Raw genomic sequence first — 11849 nt, forward strand, 5'->3', positions numbered from 1 at the left:
GTGTGTGTTAAATAGGGGAGGAACAGTATATGACACCTGTACTTGTCCCACCTGCATTTTGAAACCTCTGAGAGAACACCATGCAAAGCAGATGAGGATGAAAAAAATATATATGTATTACTGGTAAAGCTGATGCTGGATAATGCAGCTCAGATACACAATGACAATGATTTCCTAACACTGAACCCTCAAATTAGGCAGACTTACCAACTTTACCAACGTAGTGAGAAGTACTCAGAGAGTCATGGACCTTCTTACATGAATAGCATCCCTGAAAGGCTCATGACCTGATGAAATAGACATAAATATGGAGCAGGTAGAGCCCAAAGAGAAAGATGGGCAATCAGATCAGGTGCATTGGCAGGTTCTTGTGAGGCGAGCAGAAGTAACGCAACTTAGATTAGGAGTAGGCCTTCCTACTATCAGGTAGCTTTCGCTTAACAATGACCACTGTTTGCCAATTAGGACCAATTAGCTTTCACTTAATACTGACCGCTGGTTGCCAATTAGGAAGTTAGGAACGGGGCGGAAACCCCCAGGAAAGTCCCGCGCGCGCGAAAGTATTGACCAATGAAATTGCTTTGCAAACGTGTAACCAATCCGCTTCTCACCCTATAAATTTGTGTAACAGCTTGGGCTCGGGGCTCTCTGACTCACAGCACTGCGTTGGTTGCGGGCAGAGAGTCCTGGCTCGAGTCAGTAATAAACTTCCCTTCCTGCGAGTTGCATTGTCTTGGAGGCCTTCTCTCTTCCCACTTTGGGGATTCGGACATTGGGCATAACAATTCTCACTCAAACTCAATAATTAGGCAACCCACTTCAGGAAACAGTGGGGCAAGAAATAAAAGCATTAAGGAAAAACTCTTACTGTTGAAAACCAAAAGTATATGAGAGTAACATTTCCCCACAGCCCAACATTATGACCGCACTCTAGTTTAGTTAACCTGTCTCTTATTGATAGACACCAGAGGCGCTTCCAATCTTTTACTATTACAAAATGTAATGTATATGAATTTTCAGTCTTTTGCTATTACAAAAAGATATCATGGATATGAATATTCAAAAATGAATACCATTCTGCACATAAAATTTCACACATATGGGATTATATCAGAATGATGAATTCCTGGAGGTGAAACTGCTGGGTGAAAAGAATATGTGCATTTAAAATTTTGTGAGATATTCTCAAATTGCCCTATATGGAGGTTACAGTAACACCCTTAGAAATGTGTGAAAGGGTCTATGTCTCCACATCTTTTCAACAGGATGTGTTAGTAAGACCTTCTAATCTTTGCCACTATAATACACAAAATATAGTGTCTTTAAAACATCATTTATTTTCTCTTATTATGAGTAAGATTAAATGTCTTTTCTTACCTTTAAGAGCTATTTTCATTTTTGCATGTGAACTGTCTCTTGACCTTCTATGTTCCATTTTCCTATTGGATGCTCATGGATTTTTTTAATAGACTTTATTTTTTAGAACAGTTACAGGTTCACAGTAGAATTGAGTGGAAGTCAAAGAAAGTTCCAAAAACCCTCTGTTCCCACACATACATAGTTTCCTCTACTATCAACAGCCTTTTGTGGGTATTTTTATATTAATCTGTAGACACTGTTTACACTTTAGAAAAATTTTGACTATGATACAAATTACAAATCTTCTTCTAGGTGGTGGCATTCTTTTGACTGCTTATAGTAGTTTAGCCATGTTGAATTTATTTTTAGCATAGTCTAATTTACTTTACTGTTACGCTTTCTGAGTTTTATACTATTCTTAAAAAAGCCTTCTCTACTCTTTGATTATTAAACAGTTCCCCCCATATTTCTTCAAGTGTTTTTATAGTTTCATTTTTGGTTTGTATTAAAATCTTTGAACAATATGAATCCAACAGGTAAGGATCCAACTTTTTTTTTTTTTCTAGATGACTATTTAATATCCTTTATTAATGAATCCATATTTTTTTCACTGCTTTGAAATTCTAACAATTATTGATCCCAGATTAATGGGGTCAAATAAATGAAGGGGTTAAACATGTAGATAAAGACCCTCAAATCAACAATCATCTATTTGAAAATAATGTTCATGATTGTTCCTCTCAACACTCTTAGAAATTTATCTGGATTCAAATTCCTACTCATCCATTTAGTAATTGCAAAACTATAGGCAAGTGAACATTTCTGAGAACATGGCTTTGGGTTTGTTGTGGGAATTATACGAGAGAATGTGTAACATAGAGCTGTCATGAATATTAATTTATTGTTTAATTCTTGTCAGGTCTTTATTCAGTCCATTCTTCTACTCTCTCCTCTGCAACGACTTCTGACCATGGATAAAAATGACACAGTCCTCATGAGCTTATGAACCCCCAAGGAATAGCCAAGATACTTTAGAAAAGTTTTCCATGGAAATGCTGAAGTAGAGATGGGTCTGTCCAGGTTACCTGGGGGCATATTTATATGATTCCCAGGGCTGAGCTTAGATGCAGTTTGTAGAAGCCATGTTCATGAAAAGGACTGGGAGGAATATAATTTTCTGTCTAATTTTCATGAGGCCCTTCGACTCAGCCGCTACAAATATACCAGCCATATTCTCAAATATATTCAGAAAAACAGGTTGGCTGGTATTTCTTGGTATCAAATTCTATAAAGTAAAAATGACCAGAACTTCTTTTGCTATTCACAAACTTTCTTGTTCTTGCTTTAGTCTTTCGTTGTCCCTTGTGGAAATGAAAAACAGGTGATTACCATCTGTTGCTTCACATTCCAAAAAGTAATTATTAACTGTATCCCAGCCTGATATTATAAAATATCACTTTATTTAATGTTTCTCTGAATGTTCCTGGAAGATTATTCAGCTAGGAAAAAATGAGGGCACTAGAACCATTACAATAATAAAACCAGAGATAAGTTAATCACAGTGAAACAAAAAATGAATAATCATTAGTGGCTGATGAGTGCACTCTGTAAGGAATTCAATATTCTGAATTTTTAATTACTCTTAGACACTAATTCTTGACAAAATACAGCATTTGGAGATAATACCAGTAGATATTGCATGGTAATTATGAAATATAATTTGATGCACTGAGGATTTGAGAGTTTGGAGATGTGTATTCAGGATGAAAGGCAAAATGTGTGTTTTGCTATTTTGATGCTTATTTCTATTTTCTGTTAGTGACTCAGAAAAAATCAGAAAATCACAGAATTTCAACACTGGAATAGACACAATAGATCATCTTGTTCAATCTACCTGGCTTTACAGATGAGGAAACTAAAATTCAGAGATGAAGAGGAATTTGCCTATGTTATCCAGAGTCTTGATGGCCAAGCAGGGGGTTGTACTTAGCACTGGCTTTTAGTCTAGCACTGATTTCGTATTTCTTTTTTAAAGTAAACACTTATTTCAGAGACAGTGGTATTACATGTATTTTACACTAATTTTTTTCTTCACTCCTTTACTTATGACACAGGTTCTAATAGCATTTTCTGGCATACAGTGTATCTATGCAAAGATTATACCATCCAGATTTTCCAGACAGTTTCACTTTCAAGTCCTCTGTTTTTACTTGAAGTACAAGTGAAGCTTGGATGCAAAATCAACCTTGCTACTACCTTACATATAGCATATTACCCATAAAGGTCTCTTGATGGATATCATAGCATTACTGATTGGGTCAAGCAACCAACTTCCCCATAAAAACCAACCACAGAAATGACACCATCGTGTGTTCAGTTTAGCATTCCTATTAGTTAGTGGTAGTAGCTCAGTCATGTGTGACTCTCTAGGACCTCGTGGGCTGTAGAGTGCCAGGTTCCTCTGTCCATGGAATTCTCCAGGCAAGAATACTGGGGTGGGTAACCCTTCCCTTCTCCAGGGGATCTTCCCGACCCAGGGATCGAACCCAGGTCTCCTGCATTGTGAGCAGATTCTTTACCATCTGAGTCACCAGGGAAACCCAAACAGTATGCCAGGAGGCAACAAAACAAAACAGAGGCCCCATTTGAAAAATGTGCTCTGTAAATAACAGGCCTTGTTTTAAATGTGCACTGGGAATCTTAATTCCCAAAACAAATCTTTAAACTATATCCTTCGTGTCAAGTGGGGATTGACTTCTGACAATGATTCCAGGCCATTGTTCCAGAAAGGACAGTGAATGAATGACCTGTGAGAGGCGATTGTGCTTGCTGAAGTCCTGGAGACAAACGGGGCTGCCGCTGCCTTCAGAGTTTCAGCGCAGTAGCGTTTTTCTGCTTGTCTGAAGATTCAGTGTTTTCAGGCCTGATATATAAGTTGGAGATGCCAGGGAAGATTTTATATATATATATATAATATATGGCAAATATATATATAATATATGGCAAATATATATATAATATGGCAAATAAATACATACACACACACACACACACACACACACACACACATATATATAGCAAATCAGGTAGGAATTATCTTGTAGATTTGAGTAGTAGGTATGGACACTGACTAACATCCTGTTTACAACAGTCCCCGTGTTTGTACTCCCGTCCTTCCCTGAAGGACACCAAGCCCTTCTTTCAATTCATCACAGAGTCCTCACTAGAAGGAAAGAACAGAGAAAGGGTTAGCAGCGGTGTCTAGCCATTCCTTCCAGCCAGCCTAGAGGAGGCTGTTTGTGGTCCCCGGCTGTGGTCATAAACGGGTCCACTCTCTGTTACACTGCAGACTGACTCCTTAGGGATGGCTTCGTCTCTATTACCTGCCTCTGATATGGGATGCAAAAGAGGAGTGCTAGAGTGTGGAAGGAGAGGAGTTTCTCTTCCCTATCCTCATCCAAATGATATTTTATTTGAGAAACTTGCTTACTGTTGAGTCACTCTGAACCAAACGTGTATTGTAAGGCAGAGGCCACTGTCATCCCACAGCATAAAGGTATGGTTTATATTCCACGGTAGGGAGTTTTCCAGGGGGTACAGCTGGTAAAGAATCGGCCTGCCAGTGCAGGAGACTCAAGATATGGGGTTTCGATCCCTGGGTTGGGGAGATCCCCTGGAATAGGAAATGGCAACCCAGGCCAGTATTCTTGCCTGGAGAATCCCATGACCAGAGGAGCCTGGCAGGCTACAGTCCATGGGGTTGCAAGAGCCAGACACGACTGAGTGACTGAAGGGGATTTGATGTGACTGCCTGATCATGAGGAGCCTGGCTCTGGGCCCTGCCTGCCTTGGTCTTGGCATTTCTGTTACTGGAGCAAGAACCCTGGTGGTCATGTTCTCGAGTTCCATACTTAGACTGCAACTGCTAAAGACACAGAAGGGATACAGCTGTCTCCAGAATGCAAATAGAAAACTGAACCCTTCACCCTTATTTTTATTCCCTTCTACTTTCACACACACACACACACACACACACACACACGCATTCACAGAGATAAGGAAGGCAGTGTAAAATTTTACCTCTCAAAGACAATACATCACACAACAGATACAATTTCAATCATTTTAAATATAGTTAATTTGTATAACATTTTTACATACACATTCAAATTATATTTTACAAATGTGCATACACCGTTTTTTTTTTTTTTTACAAAATTATATCATATGAAGTAGAATAACACTTTATGAAGATGCATGGTCTGCCATCTCTGAGAATCAAGGCAGCCTCTTATGTATAACAAGCAATCTTCTTGACCTGTATGTTCTTGCCTTTATCTATCTTAATGGGGAAGAACTTAGGGTGTTCAGGTAAGAAGTTTTTATGGTTGAATCATAGAAATTTATGCAATGTATAAAAGAAGCATTCTCACTGTTCTTCTTCGGACCTATTAACCTCCCCTAAATCTATCAGTTCAAGGGAAAAGAGAAAATAAAAAAAGAATTTTTTCTACAAAAGGAATTAGACTCAAACTCCAGCTTTGAGAATTAATGTTATTTGGGGGAAAGTATTTTTGTTTACAAATGCTAAAGTCCAGGCCAACATGGGCATGGTGGATAGAGGAAAATTTCATTCGTTAAGCAGCAGGAAGCTCAACCTACCTTTCACTGGTCTAAGTGGCTTAGGTGACTGATAAAAAGCATCAGAAATTGCCCCATGTGACTTTTTCCAAAAATGGATAAAATCCACCCTTTGGGTACAAATATATCTTATGACAGAATAGGTCCAAATGACCAGAAATGTAAAAAGGTCTTTTAGCAAGACATTTTTTGTGTAATAAGTGGGAAGGAGTTACCAGAAATTTAACAGAGTAAAGAGTGGTTGAGAAGTCCAGCTGCAGATAAGTCTGCCTGACTATGGGATGGAGCCGTGCCCAGTCCAGTGGGCAGGGTGACCTTGCCTCCCCTCCTACTGTTGTTAACACCAATGTTCAAAACCCATGGGCCTTGCAGGTGTACCACGTGGAAGGTACTGTTGGTAAATGTTTCATGGCCCGTGTGCACACTCCTGCACATACTGCAGGATCACACACAGACACCATGCACTGTCTGTAGCATACCTATATCTAGATGCTTTACCCAAAGACCAAAGTTTGTGTTTTAGAACCTAATCATTCTTCTTCCTATGTCTCTTTTCTTTTTTTAGAAAAATTTCTTTTATTTAAATTAAAAAGGCATAAAGAAAAAATACAGTGAACACCTGTTATCCACCACCCAAAATAAGAGGGGGTTAAAAAAAAAAAAAAGATTACCTGGTTCTTAAGGACCATTCCTTTGCTCTTTCATCAAACAATGGTAATGATAAATGGAAGCATTCCCTGTTTAGGTACTCTTACTTGGCAACTAAAATAGTGGTATTTCACCTGGTGTCTCTGTCCTCTATTTAACTGGAGTGTGAAACCATTAATACCAGGCAGACAGGAGGGTCTGTAGCAGTGTAGACCTTAGGATGAACGTGTGATAAAACACAGGCCTCAAAGACTAGCCCCAGATCTCACTCTTTCAACCTAGGACTCACCCTGACCAAGGAACTAATTTTTCTTCAAATATTGGACAACATGATTTGGACACAAAGAGTAAACAGATACAGCAGTGGATCAAAAAATCGTATCAAGTCGTAAAGGGAAGAGTGCAGACGAGCCCGAGAACAAAATGGTAAGTGAAAACAGGCCTGAGTGACTGCTTGCGTCTTTTTGTTTTCTGAGCTACAAATACAACTGTAGAAAACCTCGAAAACATAAAGGCAGAGAAAAGCAACTAATAATTCTGCCCAGTCTTGGGAGCAGCTTTCTAATTGGGTTTTCAAAATGCAAAATGTATACAGCTTTTTCCCACTGTAACGTAAGTACTTTGCCATGTGAGAACACTACTTCCTAACTTAAGGGCTATATACTATTCTACTTCACAGACTGTAGAGTGTCTAACATTTAAATAGGAAAACTAGAAACTGTATAGGTTCATCTTTTTAAGTCTGATTCCTCTTTATAAATGCCTATGAGAAGCATTCAAGTCAAACTCTTCTAGAAAGTGTCAGTTTACAGTCCCAGGATAAGTCTGGAGGATTTGGCTTTTGGAGTTACACAGCTTACCAGCCAATAAAGGCAGCGTTTACACCAGTGGTTTTCAGCCCTAGCTCCAGGCTAGAATGACCCAGGCCCTGGGCCCAGTCCAGCCCACCCAGAATCTCTAGAACTATGTGTCTGTCTTTTTCTAACCACTTCAATGACTCTGTGAAGGACAGTTGGGAATAGCACTGGGCTGACAACCTGGGGGGACAAGGGGGCCCTGCCAGTGCCCAAACCCACCGCTCAGTACTTTTTGTGAGAGGGTGATCTGGGCCAAACACAGCCTCTCGGTGCCATGACAGAGGATTCAAAACCACCAAGACTTTAGTGCATTGGCCTAGTTACATGGAGTTTGTCCAACCACCTGGTTATTGTACAGGTTTTGATCAGCTTAACCAGGTCTATATGATTTGACTTAGCAAATCCCTCATATAGCAATTCAAGAATGCTGCCTTTTATGGGTATTAGATAAGCATTAACACAAGAAAGAACCAGAGGTGTTGGTTTTACACTAGCCTTTTGTTTCCTCAATTCTCCAAGCAAAGCTTCAGCAACATGTGAACCGTGAACTTCCAGATGTTCAAGCTGGTTTTAGAAAGGGCAGAGGAACCAGAGATCAAATTGCCAACGTTCGCTGGATCATCAAAAAAGCAAGAGAGTTCCAGAAAAACATCTATTTCTGCTTTATTGACTATGCCAAAGCCTTTGACTGTGTGGCTCACAATAAACTGTGGAAAATTCTGAAAGAGATGGGAATACCAGACCATCTGACCTGCCTCTTGAGAAACCTGTATGCAGGTCAGGAAGCAACAGTTAGAACTGGACATGGAACAACAGACTGGTTCCAAATAGGAAAAGGAGTACGTCAAGGCTGTGTATTGTCACCCTGCTTATTTAATTTCTATGCAGAGTACATCATGAGAAACGCTGGGCTGGAAGAAGCACAAGCTGGAATCAAGATTGCCAGGAGAGATATCAATAACCTCAGATATGCAGACGACACCACCCTTATGGCATAAAGTGAAGAGGAACGAAAAAGCCTCTTGATGAAAGTGAAGGAGGAGAGTGAAAAAGTTGGATTAAAACTCAACATTCAGAAAACTAAGATCATGGCATCCGGTCCCATCACCTCATGGGAAATAGATGGGGAGACAGTGGAAACAGTGACAGACTTTATTTTGGGGGGGCTCCAAAATCACTGCAGATGGTGACTGCAGCCATGAATTAAAAGACGCTTACTCGTTGGAAGGAAAGTTATGACCAACCTGGATAGCATATTAAAAAGCAGAGACATTACTTTGCCAACTAAGGTCCGTCTAGTCAAGGCTATGGTTTTTCCATACATGGTTTTTCATGTATGGATGTGAGAGTTGAACTATAAAGAAAGCTGAGCACTAAAGAATTGATGCTTTTGAACTGTGGTGTTGGAGAAGACTCTTGATAGTCCCTTGGATTGCAAGGAGATCCAACCAGTCCATCCTAAAGGAGATCAGTCCTGGGTGTTCATTGGAAGGACTGATGTTGAAACTGAAACTCCAATACTTTGGTCACCTCATGAGAAGAATTGACTCATTGGAAAAAACCCTAATTCTGGGAACGATTGGGGGCAGGAGAAGGGGATGACAGAGGATGAGATGGCTGGATGGCATCAATGACTCAATGGACATGGGTTTGGGTAGATTCCAGGAGTTTGTGATGGACAGGGAGGCCTGGTGTGCTGTGATTCATGGGGTCGCAAAGAGTCGGAAATGACTGAGAGACTGAACTGAAGTTTGTTTCCTCTTCTAGGAGGAGACGTGTAATCGATTCGTCCAGACCATGTCTGGAATTGCAACCTTCTCATCCAGGCCGCAGCCCATTGGAAGGGGCAAGGTTGTGATGTGTGTTCTTCCTCCTTAGAGCAAAACGGAGGGAGAGCAGCTCCGGGCACCCCGAGAGGAGACGCTCTGAAAAGGGAAAGAAGAGAAATTTGGAATATCTGGTGTCCTGCCGCAGTGACTTCAACAAACATGTGCTTCTGGGAGAGAAAACCGAGCTGGCTGGTCTGTGGTCCTCCACACAGCACAGTCGGGTGTGCGGCTGCGGTCAGCATGGTGACATGGGAAGCACGTGGCCTTCCATGCAGCTCCGCAGCTCCCCGTTTCTGGGCAAAGTCACAACCAGGCCCTGTGTTCTCTTAGGAGGGAGGCATCCACTGACTTGAGAGGCCATGCTCCACTTCTCACAAGACAGCCTCACTTTGATATTCTTATTGTCAGGTTCTCGCACAACAGCATGCCTGCTGAGGCTCTGCTTCATGGCAAAGGTTTTGCCACAACCAGCATGCTCACACACGAAGGGGCGCCACTCCTCATGGAAGGAGAGAATATGGCTCTGGAGGTTGAACACAGTGGTGTAGGTGTGGCCGCAGCCTTCCAGTGGACACCGGCACACGACCCGCTTGGGGCATGCATCCGCATGTGCTGCTTCAGGAAGTCCTTGCCCTTAAACGTTTTTCTGGCACGCGCCACACATTATGTTCTCTTTATGGGTCTCTCTCATGTGTTTCAGAAGCTCTGTCCATGTTCTTGCCACAAAAGAACATTCTTTTTGACAGATACAGCCCTCGTGGACCTTCTGTGCCACTTCAGACTGCTGGGGGAGGAAAAATGTTTTCCACATCCCTCGTGGGCACACTTGAACAGCGGCTCCTTGGCATGCTGGCACTGGTGGATTTTCAGTTGCTGATGTTTCCTAAAGGTCTTCTCACTACCTTTGAAACTACATGCATGTGTTTTCTGGATTTACATGTTTGCGTTCAAAATGTTTCTTCAAGTTTTATTTTGTGTCAAATTTCTGATCACAGCTGCTAGCTGTACAAAGGGCTTTTCTTGGGTGTGAAGCAGGGCATAGTGGCTGAGACTGTACTCCTTGACCAAGGTCTTGACACACCCTTCATCAGTTCAATTCAGTTCATTCGCTCAGTCGTGTCCGACTCTTTGTGACCCCATGAACCCCAACACGCCAGGCCTCCCGGCTTCCCTCTCCATCACCAACTACCAGAGTTCACCCAAACTCATGTCCATTGAGTCAGTGATGCCATCCAACCATCTCATCCTCTGTCATCCCCTTCTCCTGCCCTCAATCTTTCCCAGCATCAGGGTCTTTTCAAATTAGTCAGCTCTTCACATCAGGTGGCCAAAGTATTGGAGTTTCAGCTTCAGCATCAGTCCTTCCAGTGAACACCCAAGACTGATCTCCTTTAGGACAGACAGGTTGGATCTCCTTGCAGTTCAAGGGACTCTCAAGAGTCTTCTCCAACACCACAGTTCAAAAGCATCAATTCTTCGGCGCCCAGTTTTCTTTATAGTCACAAACATAGGGTCTCTTCCCCGCTCCCCTTATACTTGCGTAGGTGCGCGTTCTAGCTTCCAAGCCTTGTTGGCTTGGAGCAATCCGCGCTGCAGTTGGGGAAGGAGCAGATGAACCTCCCTTCCGAGGGGCCGCTGGGGGCGGCCGGACGGCGGGGCGACACTCTCGCAGGCTGCAACGAATGGGTCAGTGATAGTCAGGGACGACACCGCCTCAGTAACCGAGGCCAAAAGCTCCAGGTTCCTGGGGGCCAAGAACTCAGCCACGTGCTGAGTCACATGCCGTGAAACCAGTGACTAGCGACTGCTTCCGGAGCCCCTACGCGTGGGTCCACTGCACTTCCGGGGGCATGATCCCAGAGGGGCGGGCCCTTCCTACGTCTCTTTTCCTAAGTGAGATGGTGAAGAACAAATGGCAGAGGTCTCTCCTCCAAGGTGGTTTTCAAGTAAGAAGGTTAGTTAGACATGGGGAGAGAAGCCAGAGGACCTTCTTTTCTCCTTGGAGCTAATCACCCACCTCCCAAAGGCCCCCTCTCCTCCTCCGTCTTTGATACTGACTCCAGAGATGCTGATAGAAGCAGGTCACATCCAGCTTTCAATTTCTGCTTTCAATTCCCTTGTCTTTATTGGCATGACATGGTGTACAAGTGTTGCCAAAATTAATACATCATGTTTTCTTACAACAAGTAGTGTTTGGTGTCTTCATATTTCTGTGACAGGGACAATGCTGACCACTTGTAAGTCTTATTTATTAGTTCAGGCAAGAAGAGTGCAGGTATGTACTCTTCTCTCTCACTAATCAAGGTCGATTTATTAGTTTTGATGGAGGAAAATGTAATTTCTAACTTCTCTGTGAGCAGAACTGATGAGAAGCCCTGATTTTATAGCTCAGCAGTGCCATCCATGGTCAAAAGCATGGGTGCCACGTCAGCCTGCATTCAAATCCAGGCTCTGCCATTTTTTAGGAACAAGTTGCGTCTCTGTCTCTGGTTTTTGTCTGTGTAACTTTTGTACT

At 42.2% G+C, this 11849-nt stretch overlaps 1 pseudogene; it reads right to left on the reverse strand.

Annotated features, from left to right (window-relative positions):
* Positions 1-9569: 9569 nt before the first annotated feature.
* LOC122433841 lies at positions 9570-11186 on the reverse strand (annotated as a pseudogene).
* Positions 11187-11849: the final 663 nt, after the last annotated feature.

This window comes from Cervus canadensis, chromosome 33 (genome assembly GCF_019320065.1).
Source record: "Cervus canadensis isolate Bull #8, Minnesota chromosome 33, ASM1932006v1, whole genome shotgun sequence".
NCBI classification, from domain to species: Eukaryota; Metazoa; Chordata; class Mammalia; order Artiodactyla; family Cervidae; genus Cervus; species Cervus canadensis.